Genomic DNA, 15,665 nt, shown 5'->3' with positions numbered 1-15,665 from the left:
AAACAGTAGTGTCTGTAGGTATTTAATTATTATAGTAAAAAAAATAATTATATATATATACATATATAATGTTAAGCAACTTTGAGCCTGGTTAATGCCAGATGTGTAACTATTTGGGAATTCTACGGGTTTCTATATGATCTCCACTTATCGGAATTATTTTCAGACGACCTGAACTACCACTTGGAATTTAACAACGCCAATTCAGGAGCGATGTTCTTAGAGATAGCGCAAATCTTGCCACTTAAATTTCACGCGCAAAACTGAAAGAAGCTATCATATTGACATATGTGTGCATTTTAATGACAATTCCTCACCTATATACTCAACTGGTTCCTGATCTACAGACTTGAAATTGGTTATATAGGATATTTATACGTATGCAGAAAAATTTGATCGGTTTTCAGTCGAACAAAATTCATATTAAGATGGGAAAATTTTTTAAAAAATTACTTTGATGTCATCGGATTTTTATGTTTGTCAACTGTTTCACGACTGTGTCTGCGCGGTTGTTATGCATGTCAGTTGTTTCATGTACAGAATGAGTAGGTTTGGAAACACGTTTTAAAGATCGTGGAAGTCTGGTTTGATAGTTATCGTACCTGATTCATTGTAACTGGTTCTGCTTTCGATCTCAGATCAGGTATTTTTTTTTTACTTACGAGGGGCGTGCAATAAGTAATGCCCCTGACCCACTTTCAGTTGTCTGATCTAGCTGAAATTTTGCATGTGCAGTGATTTATATATCTTCGGGTTATGTGGCAAATTACAGCTCCGAACTAATTGTGGTTTCTGTTTTACAGGTGTTTGAACTGAGTCAGGTGTGAAATGGAGACTGTTGAATGTCGAGCAGTGATCCGGTTTTTGTATTTGAAAGGACGCACACCACAGGAGACTTTTGATGAAATGATAGAAACTTATGCTGATAATGCCCCATCATATGACCTTGTAAAACGCTGGCATCGTGAATTCAAACATGGCCGGAAGTCTGTGCAAACAGCTCCCATACCTGGTCACCCCCCTTCTGCCATTGATGAGGCATCGGTCTGTCAAGTAAAGGGTGCCATTTTGGAAGATCGGCGCGTTACTATTTTCCAAATAGCCCAATATTAAAAAAATATTACAGGGTCTATGGAAACTATCATTCATGACCATTTGCATATGCATAAGGTGTCTACCAAATATATACCAAGGTTGCTCACACGATTCCAGAAGCGAGAACTCGTCGAGTGCTGGAGCATGAATTTGGAGATATGCCAAGAAGATGTGTCAAAGTTTTTCCAAAGACTGATTACACAGGATGAAACCACGGTCAATCACTATGATCGAGAGACCAAAGCCCAGTCGATGCAGTGGAAGTACTTGGACTCACCACCTCCAAAAAAGGCAAGGGTGCAGCTCTCCGCTAGCAAGGTCATGCTCACAGTCTTCTGGGACCAGGACAGCGTAGTGATGGCAGGAGTCCTGGCAAAGTGTACCACAACCACAGGAGCCTATTATGCTTCACTTTTGAGGAAATTAAGGGAAGCTATAAAAATCAAGAGTCAGGGCAATATCAGCAAAGGTACCCTCCTCCTGCAGAACAACGCTCCGGCCCACAACTCGGATGTCGCTAGATTAGAAACACGGGCGTGTGGTTATGAAATCCTTTCCCATGCTCCCTACTCTCCTGACCTTGCCCCTTTTGACTTTCACCTCTTCCCAGACATGAAGTTTTTTTTTTAAAGGAAACTGTTTCCCAGATGATGCAGCCTTGATTTCTAAAGCCACGTGATTGGAGGACCAACCTGGGGTGTTCTACAAAACGGTCTCCACAGCTGCATCAAACGATGGGAGAAATGCACAACTCTGGGTGGTTCCTATGTAGAGAAAGACTAATAACTGGTTCAAGTGTGTAAAATGTCGTTGGTCTACTGCTATGGGAAGTGGGTCAGGGGCATTACTTATTGCACGCCCCTCGTACAATAATAGAACTGTTTAGAAACATAATACTCACATGCACATGTGTCAGTTTCTGTATGAATAAAAGTATAATATTTATGCGTACTGTATGACCAGGCAACATGGCCGCTCTTCAATTGTACATACATACATGTGCATATATACACACATATATATATATATATATATATATATATATATATATTACTATAATAATTAAATACCTACAGACACTAGTGTTTCATTCTTTCGGGATTCTTCAGTGCAGGGTGTCACGATTACTACCAGTCGAACGATTCGAACCCCGCGACACGAGACATCTCTGGCTCGATTAGCGGAGGCCGTATCCATTCGGCTACCATTAACCGTGTGAAATATCGTTGAATTTTAAACATTTTAATTTAAATGTCCATTACGTCAGACAGACAGTGATCAAATCGTTATACGATGATCTACGCATAAGAGCTGAATTGACCGACTTTTAATTCAACTGAAAGTGCTCAACGATACGAAACGAATTTCTTAAAGGGGCTGTCATAATTATTTTTTTACTATAATAATTAAATACCTACAGACACTAGTGTTTCATACTTTCGGGATTCTTCAGTGCAGGGTGTCACGATTACTACCAGTCGAACGATTCGAACCCTGCGACACGAGACATCTATGGCGATATGCCTTGTTGGAAGTGAAGGTTATTATATACAGTGCCGGCAAAAAGAAAATCCACGCTTGTAGTTTGTTTAAAAATTTCATATTTAAGCTAAATTTTATGCAACTGTTTAAACAATCAATACCTCATTGAGTCACTTTTTATATCTCTATAATTTTACCTGTTCATATTTGACTTTTAATTAACGTAAATTTAAAAAAAATACTAACTTCAAACTGAGGAGGCAATAAGAAAGTTCGCAGCAACAAATTCGCTTACAACCAGCTTAAATTATCGCCCCTTAATCAGATTAAAATATCCACCTACAGGCAAAAAAGCGCCTGTAATCGTAATTGTTGTTGCTAAAGGTTACACAACGTAACATTTAGTCCATACGCCACGACTTTCTCAGAGTGATCGTCAGGAGCTTATTAATCTCCACCTTTCTGTTTCATCCAATCGGGAAATCGGCTGCAGATTGAAATGTGATGAGAAAACGGTACGAAAGACTGTGCAAAAGCACCAAAACACCGGCAGCGTTCGTGATGCTCCTAAATCTGGAAGTACTAGTGTTAATTCTAACAGTGAAGACAATGGTATCAAGATCCGCAGCCTAAGAAACAGATCTGAAACGGCTCCCCAAATCCAACAACAGTGCAATTTAATTTGCGAGGATATGTTGCAAGAGGCAAGTCAATGATTTCTGTAAAGAACAGAAAGTGCCGCGTGGGCTTCGTCAGATGCAATGAAGATTATGACTCTCATATTCGTCAAAAGTCCTTCTAAGCGACGAAAGCAAGTTCAATAGACTAGGCAGTGATGATAGGCAGTGTATCCATCAGAGGAAAGACGAACAATTTAATCCTACATGCTCAGTTTCAACGATGCAATGTGGTGGAGGTTCAGTTTTGGTGTGGGGCATTATTAGTACCAATGGTCCAGAACCTACAGTTCGCTTGCAAGGTCGAATTAATTTTGCCAAGTATTTAATATGTTGACTGAGAATTTTCCGTCCTCCTTTGGTCGGAATTTGGATGATAATCCCATCTTCATGCAGGATAATGCTCCCATTCACACAGCTTGCCATATCAAGAGGTTCCTGGAAGAGCATGATATTCCGTGTTTGGATTGGCCTGTAAAATCTCCAGACTTCAATCCTATCGAAAACGTGTGGCATTACATCAAGCAACAGCTACGTCATGACAAAATTTCAAATTTGGAAGAACTTTGGCAAAAATTAAATTAAATTGCAGAAAAGCTATGCTACTAAATATTAATTTAATTAAGTTCATTGTGTTCTTGTTGTATTTGTGTTGCATTAATGTCCTAAAGTTACATTTAAATAACAATTTTCCATTGTGCGGGCTTTCTTTTTGCCTCCTCAATTTGGAGTTATTTTTTTTTTAATTGACGTGAACACTATAATATTTCAATTAAAAGTAAAATATGAACAGGTAAAATTATAGAGGAATATAAGGCCAATCAAGTGAGGTAGAGTGTGTTTAAACGGTTACATTAAATTTAGCTTAAGTTTGCAGTTTCTGAAAAAAAATTACCAGTACGGACTTTCTTTTTGCCGCCTGTGTATATATCAGGTTAATGTAAAAGTAATGTTGTTTCATATATATAGTTAAACGTCAGAAACTGACATTTCTGCACCAACCATATATATATATATATATATATATATATATATATATATATATATATATAGAGAGAGAGAGAGAGAGGGAGAGGGAGAGAGAGGGAGAGAGATTATTGTGAAGGATGAATACGCAATCTTCGATATGCAGGCTTCGATGTTTATATATTCTTTGCAGATTCATGCCACTTAGAGTGAGAAAAATAAACGCAGGTTGAACAAAAACATTATTACCACTTACAGAGATTCTCTGAATTTTATCGTACACTATTATTGGTGTGTTCATATTCGGTGTCTGTTTAAATAATAGGCTTCTAAACGTTCTCGGAACATTGCAAGCGTATTGTTATATTGTTAGGGAATATGCAATTCTCTTCGAAGGTTAAGATAACATTGCAAATACATAATTTCATGGTCCAAAATGATCGGCTATCTTAAACGCTATGATAACGTTATCGTGAATCGCAAGTTCCGAAAGTATTTACAGAACAAATAATAGCGAAATACTTTTCTGAAGCAGTTATGTAAAGCAAAATGTCTACAAGAAATATATTAGAATTGCTGTGGTGACGAATGATAATTCAAAATTGGGAGGTGACAGTTGCTAAGTTGTTAACGACACGGACGAATAACCTGTGTGTTCCATGTTCAAATGTTGTTCGTTCCAAAAATATAGTTTGCAACATTCACGTAATCCCTACTGTAAGTACTTTTTTAAAAGAAAAAAAATTCAAACTGTTATGAAAACGCCGGACAACGCCAGGTAGAAGCATTTAATTGTGTGTTATCTATCTATCTAGCTAGCTAGGTAGCTAGCTAGCCCTTTATCTAATTGTCTATCTACCTAGCGGAGTAAACCAGAGATTGAATTAAATTTCAAAAGGTTATGTTGTGACGGGTATCAAACTTGGTTGACCGGTAAATTCACACCGGAAGTATTCGAATGGGGACAGGACGAGGCGTGTCAAGGGTTCCGGGTTGAAAAAGTCTAACCATGTTTAGTGAGTTAGGTTCGAGAATTTTAAGAAGCAAGATATGTTAAACAGTGCTCCCCATAAGGAGGCAACGGTCTTCAAATGGATACAGAGAAACGCCACAAATCTGGGATCGTCGATTTCACTCCAGCTGCGGAAGATAAGATGCCTGGGAGAGAAATAAACCAATACATAAAAGCATGCGTCGTGTTGTCTCTGTCTTGCATGCGGCTTATTATAGAAGAACGCAGCTCCACAAGACACTGGCGATTCCCCAAGGCAGCGGCTACAACTAGAAGAGGCAATGCAGCAACAAGTATGTCGTTACAAATGCGAATTACATGTAATACATACGCGGGCTGTTAAGACATTTAGGACACGAGGACAGTAGTCCGTTAAACACACAGTTAGATAAGACACACGCTTTATAACACAACTTGAAAGATATCCAGGAAATCAATTCCAACAAAAGAGTAATCTGATTCAATGAATTAATGAAATTCATAACTTTTTGAAACCATTTTAGCCATGTTTCCGCTTGTAAACACTATAATAATATTTTTAAAATCTACTTGTTTGTTCTGTTTGTTTTTTGTTTTACGGCATATCACCCCTTTTCAGGTTATTTAATGCCAAACCCAGTGATTTTGAAGAAAATTTTTTAATAGAATATATTTTTTTTCATGTCAGTTTCTATTTAACCAATAGTTTAAGGCCATATCCAGGACCTTATAATCTATTATTATATTAAAGGAACGTTAGCTGTGTTTGTGTGTGTTCGTTCAGTATGAACTGCGAAACGGCTGGCCTATTGTTATGAAAGTTCAAACAAATGTACTTTGTGGATCTGGTAGTGTTCTAAGATAGGTTTAGTACCGATGTTGATGACAATAAAAACATGCGAATGTGAAACAACCGTTGATCAAATCCGGACAACACCGGGTCTCTCTTATTATGTTCTATGATTTTTATTTCCTCTTCTTAAATTTATTTTTCATGTAGTTTACTTTTTGAACTCTTTTCCTGTAAGAGATTATTCTTCTCCTCCTATTACCATTTATATAACTGCTACTACTGCTACAAATTACTCTTACTATTTTACATATTTTTCTTCTTTGTTCACGTCATTAATTTATTGAGGTTGCACTTTTCCTTTTTTGCTTCTACTGTAGGGTGATTCCTGTTATGCTTTCCCTTTCTGACTTATGACATCTTCCTAGCAGAATAGAAAACACGAAGTTTCAATAAAGCATTCAAATTAACAAACAAGTACATAGTTTAGGTGTTCAATACTTACCTACACACTCTTATTTATTTACACTGCCAGCTGTCGTTCAATTATAACCCAACATTTTGTATCAATTTATATATACCAACAGATTACTTTTTATGTAATTAAACATTACTTTAACTTTTTTGATTGATAACCCAAACTCAGGAATACTTAAATAATCCACCATAGACAACGTTTTTACCACTCCGGATGCGAGACATTTGGGAATGCAAGACAATATCCCGAATTTAACTAGCAATTCTAACAATCGAAGAACAGCGTATACAATCCTATATTATATTCTTTTCCGGCTTTACTATTTAAAAGTTATACAAAATTCCATTACCAACCGGGACACTCACACTTTGCCTACTTCAAAATAAATGTCTAACCAAAAGCATAGTTTACCAGGCCACAATATTTGCGAAAGAAAGCTGGAATTACAAGAAATATTACGTAGGTATTACTTCTTTATATTTCAAAACTCGATACTATGACCACAAAAGTACATTCAACAATAAAAGACACCGTATGAAAACAACGCTAGCAAATAAATACTGGGAACTCAAGGAGAGCGGAATTCGCCAGTATTCGAATGGAAAATAATAAGACAAGCTACCATATGTAGAGACCTAGACAACCCATGTAAATTATGCCTTCATGAAAAATTTTGCTATTCTGTACTTTAAAGGACCCCAACATGTATTAAACTGTAGAAGAGAAAAAGCGAAAAAATGTGTTCACAAGATAAAATTTACTCTAGGATAGGGATACAAAATATTTTAAAAACTAACAAAAACGATAGAAAATAAACAAATAAATAAATTAAATAAACAAGAATATACATAAATTATCACAAATATACGTATGTATATATATATATATATATATATTTGTATGCATATGTATATATATATATATATATTTGTATGCATATGTATATATATATATATATATATATATATATATATATATATATATACATAAACTAACATGAGAAAAACCTAACCTAGATTTAAAACAGGTCATGAAGCTAGATACCCAGGTTAAATAGAGAACACACAAAGGAACAGGTAAACCAGAGGTCAAATAGACCTTTGTCCGGTAAGTGCATGTTCATTAGCTGATAGGAAGGACGCGGTGGATACTAGAAATCTGATTGGCTAAATAAAATCTCAATAGAAGTATATATATAAAAACGACAGACAACCACAAAATTCTCGCATAAGCCTGAAGAGTCCTAGAGTGGATGAAACGCGGAATATTCAGTGTAGCTAAATCGCCATGAATATTTTATAACTTATTAACAAGCTCTACCTACGTATTGAGCACTTTTGAAGTCAATACTTAAAGTTTACGCATAAATTTATACTTTCGTATATTAATTTTATGTGAGTAAATGAAGTAGTTATATATATATATATATATATATATATATATATATAATTTGTATATATATATATATACATAAACATATATATATATATATATATATATATATATATATATATATATATATATATATAATGGAGATATCCCCTAAAGTGTACACGGGACCGTTTTTTGGGTCACCCTTTATTTATCTATCTATATATCTATCTATCTACCTATATATATATATATATATATATATATATATATATATATATATATATATATATATATAACTAATGTTGACATTCACGCACTTCCCAAAACATGCAAACAACCAATCAAATGAGGGAAACGATGAATATAGTCGAAGCACTCAGGATGCAAGCATACTTAGGGAAACATGTGGCCAGTGTTCTAATAATAACAACAAAGACAATAACAACCAGGCTAATGGACCCAATAATATAATTCCCAGTGAAGACCACAATAGGATTAACTAGCACCCACGCTATAAATCTTTAGGCCCCCTTTCAACTACCCCCCCAATATAAAAATCACTAGCACTGGGACTGTTGAACAAATAAGCAATAATAAAACAAGAAAAACATTCACGTATATAGGTTCATCATCAAGCTTGATAAAAGTAAGAATTTCAAACCTCCCACATTCCTTCAGAAATGAAAGATCGCAAAACAATGATAATAATAGCACAACCTTAACTACATTAATCAATAGCCTAGATGACAAGAAAATTCCCTATTCAATTAAATGGAGTATACCGAATAAATCTAGATCATATGCCCCAGGGGACAAATTTTGCAATTATTGTATATCCGAAGCAGTTAACATTATCACCTTTAACAAACCCATAATCAATACCAAGAATGAACTAGTGTCCAGATGGAATCACAAGAAAAAATTTAAATAGAGCCAAGTTAAAAAAAATAAACAAGGCCGATAGCCATTAGTCGCGTGCTCTCGTGTAATGAATGAATGCGTGAATGTAGGATTGACATAAAAAATTTTAAAGATAAACTAAAATGACCGAAAAATAGGCCGAAATTGCTTAAAAAATAAAAAGTAAATGACTTAGAATGACTTTAAGGAACTTCAGTATGAATTGAATGACCTTAAGAATGACTTGGATGCGTAAAAAACTAGACTCCTTCAAAAAACAACTTGAATGATCCGGAGAATGACTCGAATGGTTTTGAGACTGAGTGGTTGTAAAGTGGGTGATCATTTTACAGTAAATCAATTCAGAAAAGTGACCTCCGACTTTATATCACAATAAGTACAGAAATTAGTAAGAACAGATACTACCCTTTGATCTTGTTCAAAAGGCCAAGAAAAGGGTATTTATTTGCTCCTCCACCGAGCAAATTAGGCACAAGGCCGATTTTTAATGTGAGGAGTGAAGGGGTAATGGGGACCAACCTCCCGGGGAGTTAGTGAGCTGGATAGTGACAATTGGTAGAATGAGTTGCCCCTACATTGACCAAGTCTTATATGTGGGGTTTACCCCACATATGGTCTTTGCTTGCAGTATCTGCCGTAAAAGATACTACATTTTGATCTTTGCCAAAAGTCCAAGAAAAGAGTATCTATTTGCTCCCCCATCGAGAAAATTAGGCACAAGCCCGATTTTTTATGTGAGGAGTGAAGAGGAAATGTTGACCAACTCCCCGGGGAGAAGGAGAGCTGGGTAGTGACAATTGGTATGAAGGGTTGGTATTTATTTGCTCCCCCACCGAGCAAATTAGGCGCAAGGCCAATTTTTAATGTGAGGAGTGAAGGGGGGACCAGCTCCCAAGAGGTGGGAAATGGGAGCTGGTTAAAGGTCAGGCATGTGGGGTTGCCCCAACATCTGGTCTTTGCTAGTCATAGCTAGTCCTAGCTAGTCATAGCATGCAGTATCTGCCGGAACAGATGGTATTTATTTGCTCCCCCACCGAGCAAATTAGGTACAAGGCCGATTTTTAATGTGAGGAGTGAAGAGAGGGGGTAGGGAAAAAAGGGGACCAGCTCCCGAGAGGTGGGAAATGGGAGCTGGTTAATGGTCAGGCATGTGGGGTTGCCCCCACATCTCGTCTTTGCTAGTCATAGCTTGCAGTATCTGCCGGAACAGATGGTGTTTATTTGCTCCCCCACCGAGCAAATTAGGCACAAGGCCGATTTTTAATGTGAGGAGTGAAGGGAAGCGGAAGGGGAAAAGTGGACCAGCTCCCGAGAGGTGGGAAATGGGAGCTGGTTAAAGGTCAGGCATGTGGGGTTGCCCCCACATCTGGTCTTTGCTAGTCATAGCTAGTCATAGCCTGCAGTATCTGCCGGAACAGATGGTATTTATTTGCTCCCCCACTGAGCAAATTAGGCACAAGGCCGTTTTTAATGTGAGGTAAAAACCAGCTCCCCTAAAAGTAGGCAAAAAGGGGGCACTCTGGTTACCAAAAATAATAATTGTCCCAGTATAGAGGGTTTTCCCTCCATTGACTGGTACAAATTATCTTAAGTGCAGCATCTGCCGGAACAGATGGTATTTATTTGCTCCCCCACTGAGCAAATTAGGCACAAAGCCGTTTTTAATGTGAGGTAAAAACCATCTCCCCTAAAAGTAGGCAAAAAGGGGGCACTCTGGTTACCAAAAATAATAATTGTCCCAGTATAGAGGGTTTCCCCTCCATTGACTGGTACAAATTATCTTAAGTGCAGCATCTGCCGGAACAGATGGTATTTATTTGCTCCCCCACCGAGCAAATTAGGCACAAGGCCGATTTTTAATGTAAGGAGTGAGGGGAGGGGGAGGGGAAAAGGGGACCAGCTCCCGAGAGGTGGGAAATGGGAGCTGGTTAATGGTCAGGCATGTGGGGTTGCCCCCACATCTGGTCTTTGCTAGTCATAGCTAGTCATAGCTTGCAGCATCTGCCGGAACAGATGGTATTTATTTGCTCCCCCACTGAGCAAATTAGGCACAATGCCGTTTTTAATGTGAGGTAAAAACCAGCTCCCCCAAAAGTAGGCAAAAAGGGGGGCACTCTGGTTACCAAAAATAATAATTGTCCCAGTATAGAGGGTTTCCCCTCCATTGACTGGTACAAATTATCTTAAGTGCAGTATCTGCCGGAACAGATGGTATTTATTTGCTCCCCCACCGAGCAAATTAGGCACAAGGCCGATTTTTAATGTGAGGAGTGAAGGGAGGGGGAAGGGAAAAAGGGGATCAGCTCCCGAGAGGTGGGAAATGGGAGCTGGTTAAAGGTCAGGCATGTGGGGTTGCCCCCACATCTGGTCTTTGCTTGCAGTATCTGCCGGAACAGATGGTGTTTATTTGCTCCCCCACTGAGCAAATCAGGCACAAGGCCTTTTTTAATGTGAGGTAAAAACCAGCTCCCCTAAAAGTAGGCAAAAAGGGGGCACTCTGATTACCAAAAATAATAATTGTCCCAGTATAGAGGGTTTCCCCTCCATTGACTGGTACAAATTATCTTAAGTGCAGCATCTGCCGGAACAGATGGTATTTATTTGCTCCCCCACTGAGCAAATTAGGCACAAGGCCGTTTTTAATGTGAGGTAAAAACCAGCTCCCCTAAAAGTAGGCAAAAAGGGGGCACTCTGGTTACCAAAAATAATAATTGTCCCAGTATAGAGGGTTTCCCCTCCATTGACTGGTACAAATTAGCTTAAGTGCAGTATCTGCCGGAACAGATGGTATTTATTTGCTCCCTCACTGAGCAAATTAGGCACAAGGCCGTTTTTAATGTGAGGTAAAAACCAGCTCCCCTAAAAGGGGTCACTCTGGTTACCAAAAATAATAATGGTCCCAGTATAGAGGGTTTCCCCTCCATTGACTGGTACAAATTATCTTAAGTGCAGCATCTGCCGGAACAGATGGTATTTATTTGCTCCCCCACTGAGCAAATTAGGCACAAGGCCGTTTTTAATGTGAGGTAAAAACCAGCTCCCCTAAAAGGGGGCACTCTGGTTACCAAAAATAATAATTGTCCCCGTATAGAGGGTTTCTCCTCCATTGACTGGTACAAATTATCTTAAGTGCAGCATCTGCCGGAACAGATACTTCACTTTGATCTTTGCCAAAAGGCCAAGAAAAGCTTAAAAAGCCAAATGCAGCATCCATTAACAACAGAATTTTTATCTTAACCTAAAAGGCTAAGCACAAAAGTGTTACGGACAGACCAACCGACGGAGTGACTTATGGAGTCGTTTGCACGCGACTAATGACATAAACTCTCTGTATACATGTAAATGGGTAAAAACATAATACTAAATACATATCGCTTTTGACTAAAACCCAAGCTAATTGTTTGCAAATAGAAAAATGTTCCTTTTCTAAAGATTCTTAAACATCTCTTCTAACCTATATAACCACTTTTTCTTATTGTTGATTTACATGTTAAGTAGAGACTATCTATATGCACATTAACATACTACACTTTAATTTCTCGACGTAATTTGCACTCTGAGATCTTGTTAGAATAGTATTTCAAAAAATATGTCGATCCCAATCAAGGAGTTTATAATTCGTCCCTATCTACTAACCACAAATGGAGTAAACATTCATCATTGCAAAATAATTTCCAGATCCGCACATATAAACAAGAAAGCACAATACTCAATGATGCGTCATGCCTGTTGGTACTAAAGTAAATCAATTCTATAGCCTTAGTTACACAACCCCACTCTTCTCATCTCCTTAATGTTAATTAGATGTGTAGGTGCTAATTTGATTTTCTTTTTTCATTATAATTGTAGTTATGTTACCTACACTGTTAATTATTATAATTAATAGTATGACTATTGGTATACTTTCTTTATATCTAAATCTATACATTAGTATGTATTCATGTATGTATGTATGTATATATTATGTACGCGTGTGTACATGTATGTGTACATGTGTGTATATGTATGTGTACGTGTATATATGGCTGTATGCGTGCATGTATATGTGCATATGTATATATATATACGTATATATATATATATATGTATATATATACGTATATATGTATGTATACATGTATACGAATGCATGTGCAGAGAACCTTTTTCCAGATAAATATTATTAAATAGTATAATGTTATTGATATTACACCGATCTTTAGATACTTTTCAGTAAGGTATTATTATATATATTTTTTTAACATTGAAGTATTACTGTTAGGATTATAAAACAAAAATAAAACGTTCTATTAATACGCTTAGCCTTGGTTTTACAATTCACCCATAAACATTAGTATATTCTAAACCTTCATTGTGCTTCTCCCTTTTATAAGACACTATACAATGCGTATAAAATTAACAAGAATAGCACCTCATGGAATAATAGATATAATTTGAGTTGAATGGATTTATTCGGTTTCAACAGACAAAGGAAAATTAAAAGGAAACTTGTATAAATTTTGTAAAAAACGCATTATTTCATTTGGGTTTTGACCTCTTCTTTTATATTTTTATTCTTATTTCTATGTTTCTCCTTGTTTCTCTTTTTTCCTGCCCTTTCTCTATATCCAGTACACAACCTGACCCCCACAAGCGACCGGTCAAACTCTTTTATGGGTCTCTTGAACTTTATTTAAAGAGATAAGTTTTGTGCTATATGTATATGTACATATGTGTATGTATATATATATATATATATATATGTGTATGTATACATATGTATGTATATATTTATATATATGTACATGCGTACACATATATATGTATATATACATATATATATATATATATATATATATATATATATATATATATATACATACATATGTTCACCCCACTTCTAAACCTTCACTATTACCTCCTCTCCTTACAACTAACACGTCACCGCAGTAATAATAATAATAATAATAATAATAATAATAATAATAATAATAATAATAATAATAATAATAATAATAATATAGCCTTCTTATGATAAGGCTTCCACCAGACTTTAAAATATTTTCGCTGGGCCGATAAAGAAATTTATACAAAAACATACCCGACTCGGATATCTACACAGCTATGCGGATTACCCAATATACAACTTGGATCTGATTACCAAACTGCTTTAAAGAACGTTCACCAATGATTTTACCACGCAATCTCGATCTACAATTTTCACATCATTTTCTTCAAATCCACTTGCTACATGACTACTGATTAATTAATTATTTTGACTTTAACATTCCATGTCTCACTGACTTTAGCTAATAGGGCACATACCTTTATAAATATTTGCTAATATTTTCTCATCTGATGAGATGATAGACATCGAAACCCTGTACGTTAAGGAGATTAAATTTCTAAAGTATTCTTTGTCTTGCTAAGAATAATAAAAAATCTTTGATAAGAAACTCAAACACTTACTTTCAAAAAGGTTTTTGTAAATTCATTAAATCACTACAATTAATTTATTTGCTCTATCTTGTATATCGAGCAATTTCTGTTTAGATGGTACTGCCAGTAATATATTGTAAATCTCATAATCACAGGTTTCCATACCAACTGATTATTAAATAAAATTATTCTGAAGCATATATATATATATATATATATATATATATATATATATATATATATATATATATATATATATATATATATACTAGTGCACCGCCTGGCGTTGCCCATGAATTTGATAAGTGAATGTCGTACGACGGAAATATGAATATGCACACATGAAACCATAGAATCGGCCATGCTTTAATTAGTAGCTTTTCGGTAAACATGTCTTCGTAGTACAGTCATTAACGTAAAAGGAAAAAGTAAATCGTAAGCTAAACGTTTTGGTTTCGTTTTTCGGTGATAACGCACGAGTCCTTTTTCTGGTTATACTTTTTAAATTTTTACTATATACTGCGCCTAATATAATATAACCATAAAAAAATACGGACCGCGTTAATCAAAATAGTATATTAATAATAATTAAGCGTATGTTACGAGCGGGCAATGCCGGGCGGCCTGCTACGTTTTATGTATACTATCATTTCAGCCCGGCGTTGTCCAGGTCTTTGGACGTGTATGTTGATAAAAAAAGTGATATTAGGAAGGCAGGCTCGAACCCGCACCACAAAGCACGAAAGGAACGGGAGAAAAACCTGACGTCTTTGCTTTTACGACCACCGCCAAAGCGGAAGTAATGTAGGTTTTAATTAAGGTTAGACAACAGAAAGGAGGAGTTGTCTTTCAAAAATATCGGTGAAAAAACGACCCCCGCCTCGCGTAGAAAACTGCCCAGTTTGAGGTGAGATGTTTTTCGCCAATTTTTCGATATTTGTCGTCTGAAACGATACTGATCTTGTAAAAATCAGTCGCCGCTGTCGAAAGTTTTACACACATGCAAACATACATACATACATACATTTATATATTTGTAACTAAAAATTTTCGACCCAAACCAATTAAAAAGCTTGCCCTATCTCTGAATACACTTTTTGTAAAATGTCAAATGTTTAGACCCAAAAGTGTCTATGTAATTTGGTAGAAACCGCAGAGGTCAATTTTTAAAAAAATTTTGACCCCTATTATGACCCCTTAAGATTTATTGTTTGATGCTCAAATCAAGTTATTAAGTTAGACCCATGTCCAAGAAAACCTATACTTAAATTTTCAAGTGTTTATACCCAAAATGTGCAGAGGAGTTTGGTAGAGTTCTCAAATCGTTGAACTTTGACCCCTTAACAGCCAAATTTCTGGCCGAACACCGATCACATATATTTTCCCAAATCTCAGTACCCTGTATATCAAATTTCGAGTCTGTAGACTAAAAATTGACAGAGTTATTGCGTAGGGATATGTATACTGACAGAC

Source organism: Euprymna scolopes, chromosome 23 (genome assembly GCF_053919585.1).
Source record: "Euprymna scolopes isolate OS-2025 chromosome 23, ASM5391958v1, whole genome shotgun sequence".
NCBI classification, from domain to species: domain Eukaryota; kingdom Metazoa; phylum Mollusca; class Cephalopoda; order Sepiida; family Sepiolidae; genus Euprymna; species Euprymna scolopes.
Note: the sequence above shows the minus strand (reverse complement) of the source record.